This window comes from Erithacus rubecula (genome assembly GCF_903797595.1).
Source record: "Erithacus rubecula genome assembly, chromosome: 3".
In the NCBI taxonomy this organism is placed as follows: domain Eukaryota; kingdom Metazoa; phylum Chordata; class Aves; order Passeriformes; family Muscicapidae; genus Erithacus; species Erithacus rubecula.
Genome location: NC_136689.1, coordinates 39,277,805 through 39,299,911, shown reverse-complemented (window position 1 = coordinate 39,299,911; position 22,107 = coordinate 39,277,805). Strand labels below are relative to the sequence as shown.

At 39.6% G+C, this 22,107-nt stretch overlaps 1 protein-coding gene across 4 annotated transcripts in view; it reads right to left on the bottom strand.

The window, feature by feature from the left end:
- The window catches only part of RBMS3 (RNA binding motif single stranded interacting protein 3), a gene marked incomplete at its 3' end in the record, with an annotated part of 438,647 nt that overhangs the window by 259,536 nt on the left and 157,004 nt on the right, over positions 1-22,107 (bottom strand). The gene's annotated exons all lie outside the window — the stretch shown is intronic.

The window sequence follows — 22,107 nt, the reverse complement described above, 5'->3', positions numbered from 1 at the left end:
TCTCTGCTGGAAGAACGGACAGACCTCTGCCAGGAATTGCTTTGGGGTATCATCTGAACAGCAGCTTAGAGGTTAGATCTTAGGGATTGGCAGGGGATAATCATCTGCTTTTAAGTGGCTTTCTTACTCCCATTATTTGCATTAGTTAGTTTATTAATCAGCCAGTCACTTCCTATCTTCTCTTTCTCCCTCTCCATTTTTTCCTTCCTTTAGCCAGCAACATTGGTATGTTACAGCAAGCCCAGTGCTGTTAAGCTAATACTGGAGAGTAACAAATCTGAAAGTATTTTATTTTCCTACAGACATGAAGGAGGGGTAAGAGGGCAAGGAATCGACTTTTCACAACTTTTAAGGCACTGAGCTCTCTCTCTGATCTTCAACAGCCTTCAAATGTCTTGCTCATAAAGATTTCAACTGAATTAGGAAGATCTAAAAATCTCACCAAGCACCTATTTAGGCATCTGCATATATTTCACAATCTATCCAGGGAAAACCCCTACATCTTATTAAGCAATTACAGTGCAGGTAGGCATGTGCTGCTCAGACAAGCTGTGGCCAGGGGCTGCATCTTTGGCATCTCCCTGGAAAGCCATATGGATGAAACTGAACTGCCTGAAAGCTTTAATAATATTAACACAAGCATATTTATAGCTTCTTTGCAGACATCTCCATTTACTAGGTCAATCCACATCCTACAGGAGGCAACCACAGATATGATTTCCTGCTGTATCTATTTGTATTTCTTTTCCCAGCCTTTCTTCCTACTCCTGGGAGACTTCATTGCTATCCTGTCTGCACCAAATCTAGGTATAGGAGTGTGTGCTTTGTGATCACTTTTCCCTTCAAATTACAAATGTCTCTATTATTTTTTGGTATGCATACATTGCTCAATGCAGGGGTTAGTCCAATCATGAAAGGATTTTGTGTATGTGGATGTTTTTTTTTTTTCTTGATTTAAATCTCATTCACAAAGTTTTACGAAAATTAAAAGAAATAAGAAAAAAGAAACACAAAATTATTAAAGAAACTGCTGACTTAAGGAGCATGAAAAGCACTATTCTGTAGCAAAGTCAAGTCTGAACCTTTCTTTTCTTTGCTCAGTTTTCTGTTTTGGTTTGTTTGGTGGAGGGTTTCTTATGGGGAGGATTGGGGAGATTCTTTTGATAGGGCATTACTACAGATTGAGGGACACTGTGACACAGACCCTGAGAGATCGAGGGACACCATGTTAACAAATCTAATAAACACCAGAGTTTGATCAACCTGGGGATGTGAAGAGTGTTTGACCTTCTCTGATTCCCTCATTTGATTTTCCCTTTTTACTGCAAGCCATTTTTAAATCAGCTTGTTCTACATCGCATTTTCCTTTGCAGTGCTATCCAAGCTCTCTTCTCACTGCAGAGCAGCAGTAAAGCTGATGCTGCTTTGAACTAAAAAACATGCTACCAGAGAGCATATCCTCCCTGGATTTCTCCAGTGCCTTTGCCCTCTGGGAGAGAAACTTCTGGGAGGAAGAAGGAGATACAATTAGATACAACTTCCATTCTCCTATATGACAGATCCAGACAAGAAGCTGGAGCTGTCAAATGGGAAATCTGAAATGTTTTGGGAAGTGATGGGATGGCTTAAACCAAACACTAAGAAAACTACTTTTTAGGACAGTGAGGTGGTCTTCTCAGAAAAGTAAATTGTTTTTTATTTCTCACCATTTCCATGCCAAACAATTAGGAGGTGAAAGTGCAAAAGTAATTTTAACCTTGTCATTAAAAACAGATAACGGAATTAGATTTTTTATATTTAGCATCACTGTAGACTACAGACGTCTTGTATGAAGAAACAGAAAGGAAATGATTTTTTAGTAATGGATTTCTAGACAGCACAGTAATTACTCACATCTAAGTTAGTTTTGCTTGTAAATAAAAATCAGATTGTGTAAGACTATTCCAGTGTTGTATCAGAGATGTCAGGTATATCTAGCATAATAAATTATTGAAGACTAACATCAGTCCATAATATCTAAAACCATTAATATCTTCTAAGCATTTTTTCAGTGGGCACAAGGGTCGATATGACCATATCAGAGATCCAGTGGAGTCTTGAGACAAAAACCCCACATCTTTAGCTGCCCATTATGCATTCTAGTATTAGTTCTCCCAGTCTCACTGCAAAGCTGTTCTTTTTCCTTCCCTCAAGCTCATTTCCATTCCAAGTATCTTTTTGTAGCCCTCCCCCCTCCTGACACATCTCTCCACCACACACAGAACATCAGGACAAAATCACTCCATGGCTGAAAACCCGTCCAAAGAACATCAATCTGCTGCAAGGGAAGCCAAGTTCCCAGGCTGTTTCAGCACTCAAGTATCCTTACAAGAACCCTGCAATGCTATATAACAGAAAACCAGGCACGTTGCCTTTTTGTGCAGTTTCCGTTCTTCCACGTAGATGTTTATAGTCTGTGTTAGTGACCCACACTAACATATTTCATTTGTTTATAATCTCACTTCATTTTTGTGTCTCAGGCACTAACTACATAGTGTTGGTTTTTCTGTTTGGGTTTTGGGCTTTTCTGCATTGGGGATTTTTTGCTAAGTTTTTTTATTTGCTTGTCTGTGTGGATGAAGTTTTAGCCCCCACAAAAGCTAAAACTGGCTCTTGGAACATCCTCTCCAGTGTTCTCTAAAGTGAAAAGGAGGCCCCAAACTCCCTGAGCTGAGTTGTCCAGGCTGTGTCTGAAGTGGGCTGTGCTCCCTGCCAGCAGCACTGGGCTGCTGTGGCTGCCCCTGGCAGGTGCACTGTGGCTGGGTTTGGCTGCCCCAGCATCTCTGTTCTTTGGCTCCTCCTGGGAAAAGGTAGGAAAATGGTTGGAATCTCCCCCGGGATGAAATTCAGATCAGGGTCTGCCAATCAGACGCTGTTCTAAGAAAACATCCACATTTCTTTTTCCTCCTTTAAAAACAAGTGCAAGCCCCACCAGACTGTCCCTCTGCTAGACTTGAATTCCACAGCTTTTTTTTCCTTTCTTTCCCCTGCTTTTTCATTGTGTGTTCACTGTCTTGTAAACATTCTGGTCAATGGATTATACATTTTTCCCCCAGTTTTTTTGCAGAACATAATGAAAAATGAACTCAGATTCTAAACCAAGACCTTCAGACTGTGCTCACAAAAATCCACCACCACCACAGGAAACCAAAACCAAAACTATTTCCCCTTTTTTCCTGAAGCATCCTAACATTTTCCCTTAAGAACTCCAAACACAAATCAGGAAAGCTGTGTTGTCCCCTGCTGCTTTGAGAGATGGGAATTTAACTTATCACTAACATGAGCCCCTCACCTCAAGTGTACTTACACTGAGGGTGATTTTGGTACTCCAATGCTACAGGTCCTCCAGGATCCTGAGGGGTTTTTTGTAGAATGATATATTGTAAGCTCCTACATGCAAGCACACACACAAAGAATCCCAGGACAAGTCCATTTGGAATAATTGCTAAACCTTTCCTTTTATAAAGACAATTCCTGTAATTTTATATTGGTCTGATGCCATTAGGGCTAAATAATTAAATTTTAAAAATAAAACCAGTATGGTTGTTTTGGTTTTTTTTTCCACCTGTGGGGGAAAGAAAACAGCTAAGCATCAGCAAACTCAAGTTTATAGCTAGCTGCAATCAGTGCTACCCAAATACACTGGCAGACACTAAACATCTCCTATAACCTAAATGGCTGGGGGCCTCCCGGTCTCAGTTTCTCAGTTCCATAATTAAGCTTGGCAGCAGGTTCAAATGAATTAAAACTGAATGTCACTATTTCCTCAACAAATCCCTCATCCTTGTTTTTTCTTACTTGTCAGGAGAAGACCAGCAGAACAGCAATTAGTGGTAAGCAGTGCAGTGAAAAAGAACCAAGTATACACTAATTAGGTCACTCGCCAAACACGTTCATTTCATTGGCAGATTTAATCAATGTTTTCCTGAAATGTCTTAAATCTCCTATGCTAATTTAAAGTTTTGTTATTGTTGTTACTTTAAACACAGATGGGATGCCTGGAGATTTTCAATTGCTTTCCACAAATCCACTTCAAAATAACAACCCCTCATATAGTATATCATCAAAATTTCGGCACAGGTTTTAGGAAATGGCCTCTAATTTTATGCCAACATTTTTGTGCCTGTAAATACCTATGGGTGCAATTTTGTGGATTTAAGTAATTGCAGGTGTGTAGAGCTCTTAGACATCAAACTGAATTGCCCTGATGGATTAGGTACTTGGGGGTAATGCCAAATAATTTAAGGGACTGCCTGCCACTTGAGGTTCCTGTAATTCTTGTGATGTGCTGGGTGGTGGCACAGAGCAAAGGTGAGCTTCCTCTGGCACATGTGGGCTTTACACTTAATCTCTGGGGAGCTCCACTGCTGGAGTGACAGGAGTGGGAGCCTTTTTGGAGCAGTGAGGCAGCTCCTCAGTCACTGCTGAAAGCAGCATTAGTTACTCCAAGAGCATGGGGACAGAAGTTTCAGGGTGTCCTAGCAGCTTGGTCCCCCATTAGCGCTTACAGCCAGCACACTGGTGCTGTCCTGCATGGAAGACGCTCCATTGGCAGTCATCATTGCTGGCACCATGAGAAAGGGAGCTGTCACTAAAGGCTGCTGAACTCCTCTGCACCACACCAGCTGCTTTCCCTCCTTCCTGCCCTGACTGCACACCCTGGGCTGCTCACAGCAGCTCCATCCTTCCTGCTGGCTCTGCCCCCCACAGCCCCACAACCACCAATGGCTTTGAAAGGGCAACGTGCAGCCAAGGCACAGCCACTGATCACCCAGGGCCACAATAAAATGGAATAAAAGCACCAAAGAGCAGGAGAAGTGTGGTGAGGAGTGGAGCACCCTGGCACGCTGCTGAGCTGGAGCTCTGCATTGACAGGAACCTCAGGCAGGGGCTGAGAAAGAAGAAGCCATGACAAACGAGGGAAGATAAGTTGGGGATGGTGAGCTCTGAGCCTGACCCTGACACAAGGCCAAACACCACAGCTCACCTCTGACCAGGTGCTGCTTTAAATCACTTGAGTTCAAGTCAGCCAGTACCCTCTGTTTTCTGGCTCCCACACGAACACAGACAGGACAGAAGACCTGACCCATCCAGCCAGGAGACTGGCATGGAATCTGGGCACCAATTCAGCCACTGTTCCTGGGGCAATAATCCTGAAAGCACCTAAATACACTCATGGGGAGCTCACAGATACTGAGGAGCTCTTCTGGTTCCACTGATGCCAACAAACCCACTTCATGAAGAGTTAATGCTTGGATTCTGTATGTTGACATTCTTGCTTCCTTCCTGCCAGAGGCAAAGGATGACTGTCCCAGGCAGCCCCACTCCTGCCAGGCCCTCTGTAGGGGCTGACATGGGCATTTAAGGAAAGCTGTGGCAAAGCAGAAATTCCAGCTCTGACATTTTCCCACCTTGGAGAGCTTGACTGGGTCACAATGACTCCTTCTGGCAGCATAAGATATGTAAACTTTGCATAATATTACATAATAGTGGAGAAACTTTTAAAAGATAAACACAGATTTGCTTATGTGTAATTACAATTCCATTATACCTAAAGTTTTTTTCTAGGTCTGATATACCATTTGGAACTGGGCTTCCCACCAGCATACAATGCCTCTATAATGGAAAAAGTTCCCAGTTCTTGTTGCTGACCATCTAGAATTCAATATATTAGATCTGAGATCCAGAACAGAGAAGACTGAGCATATCATACAGGCTGGGTCTTCAATGGGTGTAGAGCTTGTTTGGACAAAAAGGAAGATAAAGTAATTTTAAGAGAGTGCTTGGTTTTTGCATCAGTGTTTCTGCTAACATTACTCAGAGACTGGAAATTAAAAACCACCCACAAAAGGAGATGTGATGAGGGAGAGGAATACCAGCCTAGGGAAGAGGCAGAAAGCTCAAATTTCTTGATGAATTAAAAAAACATGAAATAGAATATATTTATCACGAATGACTTATTTTAACTTTTTGTTATCACCTCCAAATATCTCTACATACATATGCATACATTTGAAAACATAAAAATGAACTTTTAACACAAACACTAGTATAAATACACAGCTAAGCAAATACATAATAATCAAAGATACATTTATCCTTCCCACTTAGAAGAAACCACTAGGATTTAAAAAAAAAAAAAAAAACAACTAAGTTGAGTTGTAAAGTTCATTTTTGCCCAGCACTTGTTTAGAGCGTCTCTTAAAAGACAATATTCATTCTGACAATCAGGTAGTCTGCAAAAAAGGTGATTATCTAGTAATTTACTATGCAGTTTTCAGACATTGTTTTATGCTCAGATAAAGAATCAAATTAAAGTTTTATAAACCTTGGAAAATTAGAGTTAGCAAGCAAAGAGGTTGAATCACCCTCAAACACAAAATTACCAAAAACAGCTTTTTCTTTCATTGTTCAAATTGTGCTAAAATATTCCTACAGCTACAAATGCTCAGAGTAATAGTAAAATAGTCTACATTATTACTCTTTTTAAATCTCTACTTTATAAAAGGTTCTCAGTGGCTAGAAAGTGGTGAATCATCACCTTTTAATTAAAACAGCTAATATATAGTCAGACAAATAGTTGGAAGTGGAGACTCTTAAATGGAAGAAAGAAGAAATAGTCCCTTCATTTCAGATCACTCCCCAGAGATGCACCTACATTGTTAAGTATGCATATATACTTGATTTTTTTTTTGTTTGCTTTAGCTTGATATGGAAATACAGCACAAAACTGTCACTTTGATTATGTTTCTACAGTGATTTCTTTTGCCTCTTGCATTATTTGAATCCCCTTTATAACAAGAGAACTGGAGAAAACCAGCATTAGCTAACAGAATTTTTAGAGATCTCTGCAAACACATTCTTAATTTGAACATTCAATTACTTTGATTTAAGCAGAGTGCAGGTTATTATTAACTGCATGGAGTAATTAATGATAATATTTTAATGCAAAACAGAAGTGTGGAACTCATGATAATATTTTAATGATTTTTAAACTGTTTCTAAATTATTTTTGCCAATCTCTGATAAGCAAAGGAAACAGTGGAAAGAAACCTACAAACTTTACTATGTGGGAAAGAAGTACTTATTCAATAATTAAGTAACTATATGTATATGCATATTCATGCCTATTTTCATGGAACTTCATGCTTCCAAAACCTCAGTCTCTGAAGAAACAGAGGATCTCAAAACTGACAAAAGCTCTTTGTGAAAGGTGGTTGCAATAACAACTGTGAGGGGAAAAGGCATAAGAAGGTATGAATTTAGCAAATATATCAAGAAAACAGCATTGCACTGGAGTACCCTCTCTCAATTTACACTGCATTCCTGGCAATTCAGAACCCCAAAGACTGAGAAAGAAAATTCTAGAAAGAACACAAACATAGCTATAAAAATCCAGATTTTGCAAATGGCAGAACCATTTGTTATCTCTAACAATATGACAAATGTTTGGGGCCTTAAAAGTGAACCTACACGTGAGTGAATACTTATGGGTAACCCTAACTGCAGCACATCACCAGCACAGAGACCTAAAACTTTGTAAGAACTTGCCAAAGAATGAAAATCATGGTGAAAATAAACTGAGAGGGAAGTTGAGAAATATTTCCTGGTATTTGCTAACGGCGCAAACTTGGATTAATCACACAAAACCAATGATGGAAAATTCATTGCTCAAGTTACTAAATATGGACTGAATAATAAAAACCCCCATATTGTAAATCTTGCAGTGGTGGAAGGACAAGAGATAAAAACACTTTTCCATCTTCAACTTTTGAAGTAAATCTCTCTGCAAGTCTCATTGATTTACTGTCAAAATCCAAAATGAAGATTAACTCTATTTTTAAATACAAGGATAGTTCACGTCTACAACTGCCATATAAACCTATTTATGATTCAACACTGCAGTTATTTACTACCATAACATTCTTATCAATGTATTAGTTGTATAATATAGTCATTAAGATTATTTTCACTAGATTTCTGTGAGACAGTCATTGTGGCTCTGCAGCTGAGCTAAATTTCACTTGAAGCAGTGATTGAAGAAAGCAGAATGTTCTCCCAAACACAAGTACTGCAAGAGGAGTACTTAGTTACATATTTACAAAAAAGGGAGGGAAGGATACAATAGCTGTTTCTTTCCTGGACTGGAGAAACACTCAGTGCCCCACAAGTGATAATATTTTGCAATACCCAGAGCAAAATAACCAAAATTTGCAGTACCAGATTTAGATCACCTGCTTTGAGACCCAGAGTTACAGTATCAATTAATATCTTCCCTGGAAAACTCAAAATTAATCCTTACACTGAAGACTGAAAAATGGTTTGCTTTTAAACCACTATTTCTCATATTCACTTTCCTCTGATTACAACAACGTCCAGATGCTGAAGTTTCAAAATACCACAAGAAAGACTATTTTCTCAGTATTTCCAGACAGCAGGAAACACTGACACTCTCATGAGAAAGTCTGTTCTTCTGAGGTTTCATGCTCAGCTATGCAGACTCCAGAGCTTTACTTAGCTTGGATAATGTTTGGGTAAGATATGAAACCAAACCTCTTGAGATTTGTCCATCACTTATTTTAGACCTGAGCGACTTGAGTAAAAAACCTGGTGTAGAGAAACAGTTTAGAAAAAAAATATAAAATTCATTCAGCCATTACTTTGAAAGCTCCCAGCGCCTGTGTAAGACAACTGATTTTCTCTTCTAAATACTGGACCTCAGTTTACCCAAAGCTATGCAAGTTATCCACCTTCTGTTCACCAAAAAGGCACATAACCTAAGAAACTATGAGACTCATTCCAGCTCCTGTGGAATAATTAGAAATGAGCATTAATATTGTCCTGCACCTCTCAGGGTTGCTATCTGGCATGGCATTCCATGGACAGACAAAACAAAATTTCTGGGTGCTTTACTTCCAGTGCACCACACCTATGGAAGACAGCAGTGAAATACTGGGAGGAGAGAAATCAAATATCTCAGCAGCCAACTCTTCCAGCACTCATTTTAAACAGTGATACTATTCTAGGAGGCAAAGGAGGATGCTGTGTATCTCCCAGGGCTCTTAGTCAGAAATGAAATATTCCATTCTCTTTCTCCCAACATTGGATTGCTCAGCAATCTTAACATTAAGTAACTGCAAATCCTTGCAAGTAGGAAGAAACAATCTGACAAGAGAGGATGCACTTGGTGATCACACTGTGATTACTGTACTTTATTAAAAATAATTTTCTTTTCAGTATGTTTTGACAAGAAAATAGAAAGCATCTTGTGCAGGCTTCAGGAAATATTAAAATAACCCAAGGTGATGAACATGTTATTATCTAGTCTGTTCCAGAGGGAGGGTGCTCAAGTACTGAAATAGTTTTCATTTCAAACACACATTCATTTTCAAGACACTGCACTTGAAAAATTGGACTGTATATTTGTCATACAGTAAGCAGTGATAAAGAGCACAGCAATTTATGTTCTTTATGCAAACCACTTGTAATTCAGAAAACAACTACAGTTTCTAAAAGGCAGTAAAGTGATAACACTTTCCCAAGAAAGTGAAATGTGTTTTTCATGCCAGTTGGCCAATTCTGGTATGCCAACCTTTGCTGTGATAAACACTTTGGATAACATGCACAGAACTCCTATTCCAACCCATCAACACTCATGATGTCTTGGAACTTTAGGCAAAGATGAATATTTCATGTTTCTAAGGAAATGATCCTGATACCACCACCACCATCATGCTAAAATACCAATGACCTTTGAGCAAGAGGTCAATGTGCTTCAAGAAATGAGTGGTGGTAATAATCAACATTCTACCTGTGCTATGGAGGAGAAGCACAGCAGAAAATGGCAGTACAGAGCAGAATAAACCACAACACATAGGTGAGAACAAAATCCATGTTAAAGACAGTATACATTTATTACCCAATGATTTTGGACTTAGAGAGTATTTCAGAATTGCAGTATCCTTATAGTTTTATAGCTATATTACCCAGGGTGCCCTTTTTCTTTTGTAGTTAAATATCAGTTGCACCTTCTGAGCCTTTTTTCATGTATCTTCTACATTTATCTGTAGCCTGAAGTTCAAAAATGCAATTATTATGGTAGCCAGAAATGACTATTAGTTTTCTAGGCTGAGACAAAATTAAAAAAAAAAGAAAAAAACCCCACAAAACACTAAAAAACCAACCAACAAAAAAAATTACAAAATAATGGAGAAGAAATCACATCAGAAATTCTCTTTTCAAGATCTCTAATCCATTTTCTTCAGATTTGAGATAGTTCTGCAATGTAGGTAAGTGGGAGACAGATAAAGTAGGTAAAGTGCAGGACTTTAATGCAATCTGAATTTTGAACTAGTAGAAGTTTCCTATCACTATAAATCACATATCTCTAATACATGAAAAAGAATCAACTGAATAATATAACATTTGAATCTGAAGCAAACACTTTTCCTATCTTGAATTAAGGTAGTTCTTCAATGTCAGCTTGCATGTAACATTCTCTGCTGGTACAGAACATGGGAGTCACACACCACAAAGGTCTGTAGAGAAAAAAGGCACAAAAATGGGACTGGAAGAGACATCCTGGTTCTTTCTGGAACGTGGATGATGAAAACTTCACATTAGATGACCAGATGGGTTACATCAGTGACTTATAGAATTCTTTTAATACTACCCCTTATTTACTGGAAGGATCTCACCTTGTACGACACATATTGCCTTCACAACTGTACCCATTTTTGGCTTGAGGCATCTAACACTTTCCATAGAAATTATCTTCCAACTTTCCATTCAGAATTCCTTCTATTACTTGCTAAGTAAATGACTTTCTTATTGGATTTTTTTTCTGTTTCTCAAAATCCAGTCCTCAGGATCATCTAATTACCTTTCCATGTAATTGCCTACTGTTTCCCAACAAGCAGGTACTGAGGGAGCTTTGGCAGCAATATCATTGAAGAATAAATGAGAAATCTGATACATGACTTTGAAAGAAGGGGTGGGCAGGCATTCCTGATGGTGGTGATTGCTGTGTTCTACCCTGAATTCAGATCATAAGAATATCAGCTAGGACTACGTTCAGTAGCTTTTCCTAAATGCTCAGGCATCCTCTGAACATACAGCTGTGCAGTTTAGGGTCTCCAGAGATCCTTAAGGATTTAATTAAGAAATAAACTCATTGATATATACTGGTAAAAGGCCAAATATACAATGGAAAAAAAAACAAAAACCAACCTTTGACCACATGAAACCAGTTTAAGGTAGGAATTTCAAGACTTAAAAATAAAAGGTAAATGTGAGGAAGGGAGATATGCTGAAATATTCTTTTAAAAATGAAAGTGAGGATAAGTCAGATATTAGTCTGTTATTAATGAGGGATATTATTAAAAATATCACTGCTTTTATAAATTATACAGAGAATTGATGAGATGCCCAGGTCTGTAATAGTTTGCAGAGAGCAGTTGTGCATCAGTGTAGTACAACAAATAAACAAAAATGAAAGAGGAAGCAGCAAGAAGTTTTGCTGGGACACACAAACCCAGCAAATGTATTTTTGCCTAGGAAGCCAAAACGCACAAAAAGAGAAAAAGACGTTTGAAACGCCCAGCAGGATCCTCATACACCACATCAAAGAAATAAAGAAACAGCAACCCAAAATTACTTTCTGGTCTTTCAATAAAGAGTATGAAATCTCCCCAGAGTTTTGTGTGTGTGTGCTCTTGGTCAGCCCCTCAGCCCACGTTTGCTGTAGCAGGAGAGACAGACGCGGGCACTGCAGCGCGGCTCCGCGCAGCCGCCAACTGCACATTGGTGTTGTCAATGCAGAGATGTAAATGTTTTGAGCCTGAATGTCTGCTTCCTGTCAACAGCAAGAATTAGCCAGACAAATATCCAGCAGGCATGGCTGTGCTTTCTTGAGTATAAATGTTGTACTGCAGAATTTGCTGCTTGCTTTATTGCTGGCCTGTAGCTCTCAAAGCCACTTTTTGGGACCAAATGCAAAGGGAAGCACCTTCCCACACCACCACACCCTGAAAGCAGTGAGGGGTGTGTATGGAGGAAGATGATGAGGTACTAGCTGGCTGAAAAAATGAACACACACAGAGTTACTCAGGGCCCATAACCAATAGGGTGTCCACAAAAGGAAACCCATCTTAGTTCCCTTATGCAGAGATGGCAGCCTTGGCAACAACTTGCTACTCTACCCCTAAACCTTCCTAGGCACCACTTCATATTTCTGGGGCAGACCTGGCTCTCTTTCTTCCAGATGTGGCACAGGCAGGTGGTGCATCAATCAGAAGATGGCATGTCCATGTATTTCTGTATATAATGCAATCCCTCTATAATGGGTAATTCTATTACACTGAGTGATATTGTGTTATATGATCCTGAGAACAGGTTTATTTTTCACTACTTAAGGGCAAGGGTAGGAGGTAACATGGAGCTGAGGTATAAATTCTATCACATGCCAGGCTTGGAACCTTTGACAGAAATGGGGCCACTCTCATCTATTCATGGGGTGCAGTAGCTTCATCCTCTCTAGTGCTTTCTCCTGCACTAAAAGACAATATGAGGTTGCAGCAACAGACAGGGAAGACATTTAGAAAGACAAAACCTCTCTAGTCTTCCAGAAATCATATAATTCTGTCATTTCATTTCATTACTTCTTTTTTACTTTTTCTTCCCAGATGGTTGGGACAAGCATTGCACATTTCCTTGCCTCTATCTAGGAACAAGCAGATGGAGAAGATGAAAGATCTCATGCAAAGCATGATGGTGGAACGTGCTACATCTAATTAAGATGTCCATTTCACCTTCCTATCAAAGATTTTGCCACTTAGGAAGTTTGCATTTATTGCACCAAGGCATTGTTGTCCCGGATAACAAAACCCAAGATCTTTTGATAAAAAGAAAAAAGAAAAAAAAGAAAAAGAAAAATTAGAAGGAAAAAAAGTCCAGCAAGTCACATGATTTCAATCCTAATCCACACGTGGCACAAGTGCATTGCACTTGTTTAATGGGCAACCAACAGAATCAAGTTTCCCTCAGGAAAGTCAACATTTCAGTGCACACTAGGAAAAGTAAGAAAAATGTCATCTTCCAACCAAAAAATAAACTCCACATTTAATAGCTTAAAATAAAGCCACTGAAGACAAAACATCTGGGCTGTTTGGATATTATCCCAGATGCGTGTAGCACTGAAGCTCTTCATCATGGTATCCTCTTAAGAATTTGAGTAAGATTATTCCCCCAGTATATATTGGTTCTCTGCAGAACATCACACAAGCATGCCTGTTGCAATAAGATCTCTTTTCTGTGTGTGTGGAGATCATACAGAACCACAGCACTTTGGCTTCCTTTGTGTTCTCCAGGACATCACATAATACTAATCATCCATCTGCAGCAGTAACAACAGCAACCACCCATGTGGACCACAAAAGCCAGTTAGACAGGGATTATCAGAAACATTCTAATAAATCAGCAGTGTTTCTAGAACTGGCATTGGAGGTCCAGTTTTGTTCCTGCAGTGCAACAGGCACATCCACGCTGCATCTCACCAGAGACATTCCCACCATCCCTCTTTGCCCACATGGCAAAGAGCAGTGCCTGAACAGTATGGTCCTCCCAGAATATTTGGGACTGTTTCTCACCAAGTATAAAAACAACCAGCAGAGCACCACTGTGACACTGCTTTCACTACTAGTTTGGACAGGTCTACTCAGCACAGCACTGTGCTTCTGAAAACCCCAAATCCTGAACAGCCTGAAACCTCCACGGGTCTCGTCTTCCAGGCCATACCAGCTGTGCTGAGATGCAGCCTGGATTTACTGGGACTGCTGCACAAGGTTCTGTAGCTGGTTCTGTGCAGAAGGTCAGACTGATCAGTGGATACACTTAAGCTCTGCAAGCGTGTGAGAAAGAGTGTGTGGAACATGGCCACTGGAAAGGGATTGAACCAGCACAACATTTCACAGGCCAGAGGCACACAGATTATAGCTACAGCCAAACTACACAGTGAGAGAGCCACACAAAAGACAAAAGTATTGGATAAGGCTGAAACAGAATTAGCCTTAATAGACAGTGCCTCCCCAGAGCTTTTATGCTCACAGCCAAGCAAAACGGTTCTGCACAGGAAGACAAGAACTGCAGACTTCTGGCAGGGGTCTTGAGACATAAACAGTATGAGAGACTTGTTCCCATAGTGGAACAAAGAGGTGTAGCAGACCCCCTTGAAACAAACAATGCCTGGCCATCATACCATCCAAAGTAGCACAAATAAAATTAGGTATTTTATTTAAGCTTTCCCTTTGTTTTTAAATACATAAAGTAGTGTGGTGGTTTGTAAAGTAGAAAATAATATTTTTAAAAGTTGCTACCTTTTTTTTTTTAATTTTTTTTTTTTATTGACCTTCCTCTATTTCCTCTAGCAAATCACACACAACCACATTCTCCCTTCTTTAGAGATGCACTGGTAGTAGGAAGCTCTGTTGTAGACTCTCTTTTTATTTCTTTTTTTTTCCAGAGAGGCTTGTCCATTTCTTTCCAGTCCTGAGATGATCACTCCTATTCTTCATTTTCGTCCTCTCCCTGCTCCTCTAAGGTGACTTAAAAAGAGAAAGCATAGGCTGGGAAGATGGCTTGATTAATGACTTTTCCACTCCTGTAAGTAATTTCAAAGGAATAATTCTATACAGGGATGACAACAGGGAAGATGTTTCCATAAACCCCAGTATGCTTCCTGCAAACACATAAGCATTCCAATGCAGGCAAGGAGAGAGTGAAGACCTCATTCTCTAGAAATGCAATTATTTTCCTTTTCTGCCTGCTTTTTCTCCCTATACTTTCTGTTTTTCCCATCCTTCCTATGTTTTTATCTGTCGTTCACTGTTTCGTGTATTTCTGCCATTTTCTTCCATTATCTCCTCTTTCCTAGCCTGTTTTTCTAGCTTCTCCAGACTCCAATTTCCTTTGTCTGCTAATTTCAGCAATTAAGATGGAAACAGTAGCTCTCAAAAAAAAACCAAACCAAACCAACACAAAACAAAACAAAACAAAAAACATCTCAGCTTTTACAGTTGAAACAAGAAAACTGGACTTTGAAAAAAAGGTGAAAAGTGAGCACAAAGGCCTGTTTTAAAATGATAGAGCAACAAAGGAAGCAATTAGGGAAAAAAGTAAAGTGAAAAACTAATCCAAGTTTTTACTTGGAATTCAAACTTTCTTTCACTTAAAGAATAAAGTTCTTGTCCAATATGTTTCTGTACTCACTGATTTTATCCATAATGGGGAGCAGACTTGCCAAAATATCATGAGAGTCTTACTAGCAATGAGACTTTTAGACAGAGAAAATGCCAGAGTTTCTAGATAAATCAGAAACAGAAAGTACTAATTATTTAAATGGAAATTTTTTCTCATGAAGGAGTGCAGCCCTGTATCTCAAACAAAACCAGGCCCTCAAATTGCTGTACTTGTATTTTTAATAGTCTGCCATGGTAATCAACTTCTGAAGATTCAGTCTAGCTGCCTCTGGAAGGGCTTTGTTATCCACACCCTACAATACACAGGACAGCTCGGTCCTAGCTGAAGGGCAAAGGGCACAGAACAGAGAACCCAAAACCTTCTCTGGCTCATGCTGCAGTTAGGGGTTCCAACACATTTCTAGTGCAGTTTGGGAAAGCCAGTGCTCTGCTGCTGTCACAACCTTTGCTTGCCTGCTGCAGGGATTCCCTTCTGCAGCACTTCCTTTCTGTCCTATAAACACAGCTAGAAAACATTCAAGATGAATTTGGGGATTTAGAAAGTTTCTGAAAACACTTTTTTTAAATCAAAGGAACAGGTATTAGAAGATTATTATTTTGCTTCTCAAAGTATGACTGCTACAGGAGAAAACTTGTTCACTGAAGGACAACTCAGCTTCTGAACATCAGTTTTGCCCAGCTTCAGGTAAATGTTGACTAATACAGGAGACAGGAGAAGCACATGTGTCAGAGGAAATGAGGGGCACTTCAGAGACCCAAAGGTAAATTTTCCAAACCACCTCCAAAGGAGCTTCTCTCTGCAGGGTTCATACAGATTCTAGGAAAACCAGTTTTTAAACTGAGAGTTTTGTGATTGTATCTAAAACTGGGCAGAGCAGACATTTCCCTCTGCATGTGTCACTATTCAGCCTTTATCAAGCTTACAGTGTGGGGTAAGACCTTGCCAGCTCATGGCATGTGCCAAGGGAGAGGAAAGGAAGGGAAAAGGAGGGTGAGACTCTCACGCTGGGATTGCACACAGAGGAAGGGACAGGGTAGTGAGGCACTCATGCAAGGCACAGCATAGGTGGATAAGGAAACAAACAAAAAAAAAACAGGGATACATGCACATTGGATTTTAGTTGGAATAAATAAAAACTAGGGCAATGCACCCATTTTTATCACAAGGCTTCACTAATGAGAACACTGCTAATGAGAACACAACATGGACAAAAGCTTCTCTCAAAGCTTTTTCATTCAACACCAAACACTTCCCAGTCAAAAACCAGAAAGACTTCCTAATAGGGATTAGCTCATTTTCATTGTGAGCCAGAGGCCTTTGGAACAAAAATATCAAGTGTTTGGTCAGGAAAAGTAATTTGGGCCAAATATTGTTCTCATTTGCTCTTGGTCTCTCTTTCCCTACCCTTTGTGTTCTCTCCCAGTGATGATGAAGGGTACGACTGTCACCACCACTTCTTCCTGTTAGCACAGAGGAAAGACTCAGGCAAAAGGCTCTTGCTCGATCCCATTCATTGCAGCTGGGTCATGCAGACAAACCACAGCGAGCTGATACAATGAAAAGCAAGTTTTAACTGGAAAGCATTTTTTTTTTTCCTTTGCCTCGAATTGTTCTGCTCTCATGTAATTTTGAAGCAATGTGCTACTATGAGTATTTTTAAGGAGCTGAATAAATTGAACCAACAAATCCTTTCTTCTTGAATTATTTTTTTTCCTTACAAAGTAGGCAGAGCATACAAGCATCCATATTATTATATTTATGGATAACTTTTAAATAAAAATAAGAGGTCAGGTCAAATTTGGTGTGATTTACTACACTGGTAACATACCCCCATCAAGTATGCAGCACCCTAATAAATCCTGAAGTGCTCCCTTGAATTTGCATAATAAGTATGCACTACACTCAAATCCAAACGTGGATTGATACAGACATCTCAAGGAAAAACCAACTCACTGCATAGGCACAAACTACAATAATAATAATTCTCTGATTATGGCTGATGCCCAAAAGATTAGCCAGCTAATGGAGACAACTATCTACCAAGCCGGCTCAATTTAATGAGCATTTAATTCACCCTCACTATGGTTCTCTTTGAAATAAAAATGAAAATAATCAAGATTGTTGTGGGGTGTTTTGCTTAACTGAAAGTGGAAAAAGGCATCAGGTACAACTGCTGAAGTTCATCATTACCATGGGAGATCAAAGCATTTTTCTTAATCTCTTCTTAACTAAAACAATTTAAGCCCATTTTCATTGTTACTTCCCCAGGCTGTACCTTTCAAGGACAGTTCCACTGTTTTTAATCTAAAATACAATAACCTGCTTCATACACAACACACATAAATTTCCAAATCTCCCCATGACAGGCAAGGGCAGTAAATTGAGAAAAGGACGAGGACAGTAACTTCAGGTGTGCAAAGGCTGTTAGCTAGCAGGGGATCAATAACAGCTGACTGCATTACGGTCACAGAAAGCAGCAGCAGCTTTGCTGTTTTGCTGCTGGAGGTCACTGCTGCCCTCAGTGCAACTGAGCCTGATGAGGTACAAGCCCAGGGTAGAGATGTGCAGAGATCCCTGAAACAGCTCCAAACAAGCCAGCCTGGCTGCTGGAAGCAACAGAGCTGCAGACCCAGGGAACATGGTCACTGCAGACTCAGGCTAGCACAGCAAGTGCCTCGCTGGCATCTTCACTTCTTCCACTGCTTAAGTAGGACTGTTTTTAACTCTTTGGGCCTCACACATCACAGCTTTGCTGGCTACATCCATCTCCCCAACAAAAATAATAATGCTAAAATAAATTTAAAGCACAAGTCTTATGAGGAGCAGCTGAGGAGTTTGGGGTTGTTTAGCCTGGAGAAAAGAGGGAGGCTCAGGGAAGATCTTACACTCTCTACAACTAACTGAAGGGAAGTTATAAGGATCTGAATGTTGGTTTCTTTGCCCAAATAACAAGAGGTAGGACAGGAGGAAACGGCCTCAAGTTGTTCCAGGGGAAGTTTAGATGGGATATTAGGAAAATTTTCTTCACTGAAAGGCATTGGAACAGGAAGTGGTTGAGTCTCCACCCCTGGAGGTTTTTAAAAGATGCCTAGATGTGACACTTGGGGAATGCAGTTAAGTGCTGGGTTAACAGTTGGAATCAATGATCTTAAAGGTTTTTTCCAAACTAAATGATTCTATGGTTCTATCTCTCTAGAGTTTTGTCTTTGCAGGGGTTATTCTCCTTTCTCAGAAAGGAAGGATGAGTTGGTCCAGCTCACAGAGATGCAACTGAAAGGGTGAAATGAAGGACAGAGTTCTCACTGACTGTCCTAGATCACCAAAGAGGGAATGTTACTTACTTTATTTCCCTTTCTGCTTATCCTTCTTAGTCCCTTTACTACACCAATGCTAAGGTCTGCAGACCTTCCTGAAATTTAACATCTTGTTGCCTCAATTTTTTCTTCTGTAATATGGGAATAATAGATTTATATTCACCTTTTGGCAACTAGATTAACTAATCCCATTAACCAGTTATCACACATTTGTAAAGAACTTTAGGTGCCTCAGAAGCTAAGCATTACAGTAACACAAAGTTTTATTGTTATTGTTGTAAAAAAAATCAAAATGGAAAGGGAAGATGCCAGCTGGCAGATTGAATATCCAGTCTTATTTATTGGCAGCAGAACCATTGCTGATTATGCAAACTTGTACTTCCAGTCGTCAACTGGTTAAGGAGCTGTTGTCAGCTTATTTCACAGAAAGCTCCTTGTGGCTCAAAATACTCTCTGATCAGCTTCTTTTCATAGATCCAGGATTCCCAAAAGCAGAAGTAATGCAGAAGTTAAGTACATGCTTAGTGCAAAACAAGCATTTAGGTGCTCTGGTTAATAAGACGCACAATAAAAAACCTTCTCAACATAAGAAAATAAGATTTTTTTCTCAAAAAAATTACACCCATAATAGAGTATCCATGGCCAAAATTTCTCTTAATAAATTTCAACTCCAAACCTTACATTTGCATAGAGTTTGCTTCAGTTAAGGATATGCATATACATACACACAAACATATATATCACAGATATCATACATATTTCATTTAAATAAATCTTTTCCTTGGGGCTTGGGTCTTGGAGTGGCAGAAAGATTGGAAGACTCTACCAGGCTTTCACTCCTATTCAAGATATCTGAATTACCCAGGTCTAAGGGATATATTCCAATTTAAAAGGGCCTTTCTGGTTGTCTAAGAAAAGTTATGCGGTCAGGGACACATGAAGATGGATGTGTGGCACAGAACAAACCAAGGCAACAGACTCTAGACTGGAAGCATGGACTCCTGTTGAAAGCTGAACCTTGTTGAAATAAAACCTCTGAGGATTTAAAAAGAAAAGAAAAAAAGTTTGGATCATTTGGAGCACCACTGCATCAGCAAAAAGGTAAAAAAAAGAAGGATTATGAGAAGAGTCAACAAACAGAATCTCCTCCTGAAGTAATTACTCTTCCTGGAATAAGCAATAGTTAATAATGAGAAGCAGACAGCCAGTGAAAAATGAAAATAAAAACACAATTTAGTTCAAGAGAGAAGATGGTTACCACACACAGGAAGCATCATTAATTAGGACTTCTAAAAGAAGATTTCTCATCTTGAAGGAACTTATTAGCAACTGATTGCTCCAAGGTAGGTTTCAAAACATGAAAATAGCAATTATAGAATGTTACTAGGTAGAAGATGACTAAGATGATGAGATCAAAGATTAAATCTTCTCATTTTTTATTGGCAAATTCCCACAAAAGAGAATGGGAAAATGGGAAACTTCAGCATAATGAGATACTGACAACTGAATGAAGAAAACTACAGGCAAGTCACATACTGATAACTATTGCCTGCTCAGCAGAAAACCAAGTTGATCACCAGAGAGCTCTTTCCCCAAATCTGTGCCACCATATGTCCTAAAATGTATCCATGTGTTAGAGCATCTCACCAGGATGTTACAGAAACTAACATCATGGTCAATGTAATTCCTGACAGCTAAAACTAAAAATCTAGCTTACAAAAACTTGATGCTCTCACTCTTTTAGGAAAAGCAATAGATGGCTGGAGGGTCCAACAGAAGATTTGATATCACCAGAGAAATCTCGGCTGACCAGAAGAACAGGGCTCATTGTTCTTAGATCAGACCTCAGGAGCTGACACAGCTCAGTTTTACCTATATGACAACTGGAAGGCTGTACAGCAGCTACAGCTGCAAATAGCTCCAGGGAGGATTATCTGAAAGCCTGCACAAGAGGGGATACCAGCACCAGAGAGAAAACAAGTCAAACCAAATGTTAATTTCTCCAAAAGATGTCTTCAAAGAAAAAGGCAGGAAAACACAATGTGTAAATAAAAGGTGATCTAAATGAGTCTGATTAACGGTGACAGGGAAAATAGATGACCCATATTAGCATATCTAGGAGGAGAGGAGACTGGATTTCAGAGTCCACAAGATCATGTGTCTACCGCATTTTCACCTTCAAAACAGTTACTGAGAAGCACATCAAGTGGCAAAACAAGCTCGTTAACTTAATCAGTTTTTGATGGCATCTGACAGCCTCCATCACTGCTCACTTAAACACTAACAGAGGCATCTGAAGGTTGATCAGAAGCAAAACAGACCTTTGTTGTGGCAGACACATGGGGCCTTGGCTGGATTGTTCCTTCCACCAGAGAAGAACAGCATAAACAACTTGTTTTTCCGGTCTTGAAAGACAATGTGAAAAGAACCCCCTTAGACTTTGCCCTACCACAGTAGTAGTCACCTTCCAGCCCATCCCAGCACCAAAAAATGGAAGTTCCCAGGACTCTGTCACGAGTGACATAGATATCGGGGCCACTGCTATTATCATCCAGGCTGATGTTAAATTTGCTTATTTGTAGCACTTCTGCATCTTTACATGCCATGGGTTCTTTTAAAAATAATGACAAGCCATGACATGAGCTATCACAGTGAAACAATAAAGGCACAGGAGCAAATTATGTTATCTGTCTTCTGCAGGACACTGCCACAGCTTTTGACATGAGGAATGGATAAATGGATACTTTCTAAAACCAGTATACCCTTTCAGCATGATGCCAAAGTTTGGTATTCAATGCCAAAATAGCAAAGTCACAGTTCAACTGCCACATACATGCCTCAAAACTTCATACCCAGTAATGGTAACACAAACAAGATGCTGCAAATGATAAGTTAAAAACCACAGATCACAAATGAACTTGCAAAGCAGAAAACACAGCTGAATTCATATTGGCACTGGCATGTACCTTAAGAGGTGTATTCACAAAGACCTATCAGCAAGGTGTTAAGCACTTACAAACAAACTCAAACAAACAAACAAGCTCAAACAAACTCAAAATCTGGCTGTCAAATCCAGCACTTAAGACTACAACACAGGTCCTCTTCCCCTTAAGAAATTGGCATAGACCAACACCCCTGAAATATAGACTTGTGTTAATAGTCCCTGCAATTTATCTTAAAAACAGGATGAAAATAGGTAGTTCATTTGCTAATAACAAATACCATCAATACTAATACCATCAACCACCAGGCGGCTGGGGAACACGTAAGGATATCTCTGTTTTGGCATTTCCTTTGTTCAGGAAGAGATAATCTGTGGGTCCTGATAGAGAAAATTCCAGGCCAGGGGTGTCCAAAAGCAAGTTACTATTTGAGATCACAGGATGTATTCCAGTTAAAGTAGATCATCTACATACAGTTATTGCCCTTACTCCATTACTATCTATACTCCACAGGATATATCACTGGACCTACAAGCATTTCTGGGGTTTTCTTGCTA